This window comes from Xiphias gladius, chromosome 5 (genome assembly GCF_016859285.1).
Source record: "Xiphias gladius isolate SHS-SW01 ecotype Sanya breed wild chromosome 5, ASM1685928v1, whole genome shotgun sequence".
In the NCBI taxonomy this organism is placed as follows: domain Eukaryota; kingdom Metazoa; phylum Chordata; class Actinopteri; order Istiophoriformes; family Xiphiidae; genus Xiphias; species Xiphias gladius.
Genome location: NC_053404.1, coordinates 1531001 through 1537561, shown reverse-complemented (window position 1 = coordinate 1537561; position 6561 = coordinate 1531001). Strand labels below are relative to the sequence as shown.

The 6561-nt window shown below is 44.1% G+C and overlaps 1 pseudogene; it reads left to right on the top strand.

Annotated features, from left to right (window-relative positions):
• The first annotated feature begins 411 nt into the window (after positions 1 to 411).
• On the top strand, positions 412 to 6555 carry LOC120789601 (annotated as a pseudogene).
• Positions 6556 to 6561: the final 6 nt, after the last annotated feature.

Below are 6561 nucleotides of genomic sequence, written 5' to 3'. Positions count from 1 at the left end.
ACGTGATTTTGCCTCCAGAGTATTACACACTTAATTACTCGCCGCTTTGCTTGCTCGTTTCCGGCGTCTTGGAGATACAGACCTTCATGTGAAGCCTTCATGTGAAACACAGAAAAACAAGAGCATTTATGCAACAGATGGGAAATTCGGTGTCTTCACACTCCAACAGCTTTTCATCCTGACAGTCCTTGGTTTTCAGACACTGTGGAAAAAGCAGACGAGTGGTGAAAACCCATTTGACTTAGAATATAAGAATAAGATGATCAGGACACACGGTTTTTTGTGGAAGCAGCTTTTTGATCGTTTACACCAGCCCACCCAGCAATGGCACTATAAACACACGTTGGGCGTGTGTGTGTGTGCCTGTCGTTTCCTCTTGGATAATTAATATAAAAAGAGGAACTACCGCTGCAGTTTCATACCCTCCAGAGAAACGAGTGGTTTTTCGTGCTTGAAACCTGAAATCCCGCTTGACGTGCCACTGTCAGGTTGACCGGGACGGTGCCTCGAGTCCGGGGAGGCCATTTTCAAAGTGGCTCCAAGAACACCGCTGGAGGCCCGCCCGTCGGTACATCTGCTCACTCTGGCTGTGAACACAGGGCGCGGCGCTGTCACCGCACCTGCGCTATCAGCTGCTCGCGGCCCCTTCGGCTTCCATACGACGACGGCGACGCACGAGAATGCGGAAGGCACCCGCCTGTAAAAGCTGAAGCGGGCGCTTCCCGGTGAAGTCAGTCTGCTACGGAAAGACTCCTGATCGCTGCGGGCCTGTGAGGACATCGGTGTCGGTCAGTAAGTGCAGGATGCGACTCGCTCGCGTGTGTTGGCATGATTTGGTTTGGTTTGGTTTTTAACGTGAGCTGGCGAGACACGCAGACCTGGTCTAAGGCTGCAGGGGGGCAATATATATATATATATATATATATATATTTATATATATATATATATATATATATTTATATATATTATGTATATAATATATATATATATATTTATATATATTATGTATATATATATATATTTAAGGTGGGTAAAAGTTAGGGTAGGTAAAGCAAACGCTTTAAAGAATTATATAGAACTAACCCTGCTTGGTATCATTACAGTCAATGTAATTATAAATTAACCAACTTTTGAGTGGAGTTTGGCTCCGCGATTGAGTGAAGTACTAATTGGATGAAGAGATAAAAGCATTTTTAAAATTTGTAAAGTAATAATGAATGCTCTGCCGTGTTTTCTTCCTCTCAGACACAATGGCCTCATCATCAACCCCTATGTCCAAGGCCAACACCACCTTCTCTCTGGCTCTGCTGAAAACGCTGGGTGATAACGACAAGACCGCAAATATCTTCTACTCGCCCTTTAGCATCTCTTCAGCCCTGGCCATGGTGATGCTGGGGGCCAGAGGCAACACAGCTGCACAGATGTCAGAGGTACACACACACACACACACACACACACCATCTCACACACATGCGCCGTTTCGGTGAAAAGTAATAAATTAACGTTTTTGCAAGGTGTCCCTGTTGCTTGTCTAGTGGACAAAATGATGCAGAGTTCCCATAAAAAATAAAGTGCGTTAAATTTTATAGGCGTGAAGAGCGGAGTGGAGCCCTGGAGGTGTGAAAGCCCACGCCCAGTATGAATCACCAGTTATATCTTCCAACATCTGCAAAAATGACAAAGATTTGCTCCATTCAGACTCTGATCAGGGAGCGGCTCTCAGTTGTGTTACTATAGGAACATGAAGCATAATATGGAAGTGAGAGGGCCATGAAGAACTAGGTACAGTAAAGCAATATGTAAACCTTATCAGTTCCCATTATGTGCATATGTCCCATGCATGGTAATAACCAGTACACTGAGATAGAGGTAGAGGTAGTTGAAATGTAGGTGGAAGTTGACATGGTGTAAAACAACAACATATAGTGACGTTTTTTCTAAATGGTTGCTAAGGCAAAGCCACACCCAGTTAAGGCTGCTGGATTGGAGTATGTGCGTGTGCACAAGGGCCTCACCCTTAATCCACCAGGTTTCTGTGGTTAGGAAACAACTCCAGTCATCAGAAGTGATCATGTTCTGGGGGTTCATGGATTTGTTAAAGAGCAGGATGACAGTTGATAGTAATAAGGTGGATTTTCTGTCAATACATTATGCAGTATAATAGCAGATGAAAGCAGTATTTTCTGTATTTTGTCCCTTTTTTCTTTGCCCTTCTGTCGTCTGACGCAGTAGCAGTAGGGCTAAAACCTGACTGTTCACTATAGAAACCAAGATGTCAGGACACAACCTGTTGTGAATGAATTGCGTCTCGTGTATAAAGGCTTTGTTTCTCTCAGAAGGTGGTAAAATTGTAAGTAAAGTATTCGGCTTTCAGTTAGATGTGATGACAGCTGTACTGCACCACAGCTGCACCAAGAACCAAAGCGGGGGGGGGTGGGGGGGGGGCAGAGACGGTGCGTGTCGGTGTCAGAGTCAGTGGTGTACTTACTGTGTTCGTTACCATGTCAGCTGGGTCTCGGTCAGCACTTTCACCCAGACGGAATCCAACTGAATTATGATATTTACCTGGGAAGTTGTTCTGATCGTAGGCCAAACAAACCAGTTTGACCCTGCCTGTGTCACGAGTTGTGGTAATAAAGCTGTGTGTGCCCGCACGACTCGGTGAGTAAGAGAAAGGGGGTGTGTGATTGTTTATGCGTGAAAGAAAGCAGAGAGAACAGTAACATGGGGCTAGTGGGAGGAGGCTTTAGCAGTCAGTTGCCAGAAAATCCAGTCGTGGGAACTTTTTTTTTTTTTTTTATTTGCAAACTGTCCAGCATCTGCTTTACCCAGGAAATACCTCGTTAAGCAATTCCGGTTAGTCCGATATGACGTGGCTTGAATTCGCGAGAACTTGCCACCCACCTTCTTCCTAAACTACCACCCTCATGATTCAGTCCAATTTCGAAATGTACAGTACCACATTGGTACCTGCAGAAACACATTGCTTCCCATTACTTCGGTGTGAATCCACGTGTCAGCTACTGTAACTGCGACACAGAATAAGAACGGGAGAATATTCGGCTCCGTGCTGGAGTTCTTGCCTTGCTGCAGTTACTTAGAAGAACTCAGGGCGCGGTCAGTACGCCCTGACAGCAGCATTGTTGAGCACCTCCACTCAACATCACGCGGAAGGACAGTGTGATGCCAATGCTTCTGCTCCCTCCAGTTCTCCAGTCAATGTAATTCATTCAACAGGTGAATAGCCTGAGTTTGATGATGTGGAAAACCCATGTATTCCGATGTACCATGTAACTACAGTCATCATCTCCCCGTGTCTTTGTGCACGAGAGAGGTTTTTACTCACTTCTCTCCGGTCGGCCGTTCTAGCTGGCTTCGTTTTTGAACCAACCTTCCCAGTCTGAGGGTAACGTACACGGCCTGCGGAATACGACTCAACCCACACGTCACGGCTTGGATGATATTGTAACACTCGATGTCCAACTTAACAGTGAACGCTACCAATTGCACCCCTAGGTCCTCGGCTTCACTGAGGCAGAGAAGCCGCAGGAAGCAGGAGCACAGCCGATGCAGATGCAGATGCAGATGCAGAGTCAGGTCCGGTCCAGACTGCCACAGTATCTGCTGCAGGTGGTAACGAAGCCAAGAGTGCAGGAATGATAAACTAACGGAGGGGCGTTTTACTAACACATGGTCTGGGTGGTGTCGTGTGGTGAGGGGATCCCAGGAGACAAAGAGAATTTCCACTTGTTCTTCTGCTAATCTCCAAGACGCCGCTGCCTTGAAATGAATGAAGGAAAACACGGCAATGCGGATGAGCAGCCCTGCTGAAGGTTTAGTGTGTGTTGACTGTCAGCTCCGAACCTCACAGTACTGCATAATTCACAGAAAATATAAAGACACATAACCAACAATAAAAGAATATTTATAAGCATTTTCATTTATTTTCACATTTATTTGTTCACGTATTTCTGTATACATTTATTTATATTTTTTAAAGATATATATGTATTTAATTTCGGCATATAAATTTCTTAATTATTTTTTCCTGCATGAAGAAGGATTCATGTGTGCAGGAACTGACTACTGTGCCTGGGCAGGAAGGCCCGACCAAAGCCAGCTGATTGTCAGCTTGGCCCATCAAGGAAAAGCAAAAGCTCTAGGGAAAAGTAGAAGGAAAAATAGAGAGATAAAGATAAATAAATGACAGTAAATAAAAATGAATAAATTAACAAAAAAAAAAAATTAACAAAAATTTACAAATAAATGTGAAAATGAATAAAATTCTTATGATTATTCTTTTATTTTTTGTTATTGGTTTTTATATTTCCAAATTTTTTTTATAATTTAATTAATTTCTCTATATATTTCCACATTTCTTTACTTACTGATGTATTCTTTTACTTCTTCCTCTGGATATGTCCACGTTTGACTTCTCATTCTTTTACAGATTTCTCCTTTTTTATGGAACTCCTATGACTCCATAGTCCCGGCTTTTCTGTTTATGGTTTCTCTCTGGTGTGCTGTTTATCTCTTATAGGCAGCTGCTGGAAACCACAGTGTGATTAGACTTAACCCTCCAAAGTTTAAGACTATGACAATCCATCAAAAATGCATTGGGAAAACTGGCTACGCACAAATTAATCAGTTTCCTTTTGAACGTATGTCTTGACTTGTGCATTTACTCTGATAACGCTCTTGTACGCTAATAAACCCAAATTTAGCAAACATCACTGTGACAGTCTCTGGAAGAGGACGGTTTATGTCTTGCTGGTTTGGATGCACACCAGCCAAAACACACCATCCTAAACTGTTTTGTTTCTGAAAATGGCACATTGTAAATAACAGCATGGTGGAGGGATGTTGTGTGTCTTCATGTGAATCTTTTTGGTGAAGGCTCGTCAAAGCTTGGGCAGACATTTCCATGGTTTCTTTAAAGTCGGTGCGAAAGGGTGTTAAAATATTCTCTCTACTTTTTCCATGTCGGTCCGTGTTTAAATTCCTAGCATCCACGTTGACATCTAAATGGCTCAGATGTTTTCACATACAACTACTGAAAGCCGTCAGCTTAAAGGAGTACACCAGTACTTAAAAAATGTGTCTAGTATGTCACCCTAGCCACTGAGTCATTCATTTCTTCCCAATTGATCCGTACGGACCAATCCATACGCTGTGCTGTGTTATACTAGGTTCTGTGCTGAAGCCATTTGCATGTCCAAATTTGAGGTGCCTCCTTCAACATGGTGTAGGCACATACTTAGCGTGGAGCATCAGGGACAGCAAGCTGCAGAGAAACGTTTAACAGTAGCTTAGTGTGGGTCTCTAACACCACTCGTCTGCTTTGTCCACAGTGTCTGAAAACCAAGGACTGTCAGGATGATGTCCACGCCAGCTTCGGCCAGCTGCTGAGGGAGCTCAACAAGGCAGATGCTCCCTACGCCCTCAGCGTTGCCAACAGACTGTACGGGAGCAGTCCTACCAGTTTGTTGAGGTGTGTGTGTGACTGTGCTTCTTCATGATTGGGAGTGGGTTTGTTTAAAGAATGTGAGGCTGGAATGAATGACAGGCTCCCATAGGAATATTCAAGCTTTACGTAAAAAGGAATGATGACTGAGGGTTGGGGCAGCAAGCCAGCACACAAGCTAGTAAAGCAGTGATTGTGAAAAGACTCTCCTGGCGGTAATGGCTTTGAATTCCACTGAGTCTGGGTGGTCAGAATGAGAATCAGTAAAGGTGTCGCTGATGGTTCCAGGATTTCTTGGGACAAACCAGGAAGCACTACAACGCAGAGCTGGAGTCTGTGGACTTCCAAACCGGCTTTGAGGCGGCCAGAGTCAACATCAACAGCTGGGTGGAGAAGCAGACACAAGGTGGGTCACACACACTTATCAGGGTGTTTTTAGACCTGAGCGTTCCCTCCGTGCAATGCAACTGCAATGAAGAACTAAAAAATGAACTCCAACAGGTGGAACAACACGTTGGTGTTGCTTAGCCACAGTCTTTCGTCAGTCTCATCTTTGGATGTCCAGAATGACAGAACTGGGGCCTTACAATGCCAGCAGTTTAAAAGATTTCACCATTGTGGCCAAGTGCTACTTTAATCCAGTTTTCTTGGTACTGAGGCAGAAAGAATCCATATTAACGCTGAAGTTTTGCAGTAAATAACCCTGGAAATGCACGACTCTTTCAGCTTTTCCGTGTGTTCTAATAAATTTGGTTTCACTAAGTGCTACTCTGGGGAAACATGGCAACTGCGCTTGTCATTTCTTCACCGGTTCAAATTTGTGCTTCAAACTCTCAGGTAAAATAAAGGACGTGCTGGCCCAGGGTGTGTTGGACAGCATGACCAGGCTGGTGCTGGTCAATGCCATCTACTTCAAAGGCAGCTGGAACAAGCGGTTTCAGGAGCAGGCCACATTTGACTCCAAGTTCAGACTCAACAAGGTAACACTATTCTCAGAAAACGTTCAGTGGGCGATCACTGTAAACATGAGGAAATCTGACCACAGGAGGTGAGGTAAATCGGGACAAAAGACTGTGAAATCTGATTACTTAACAAAA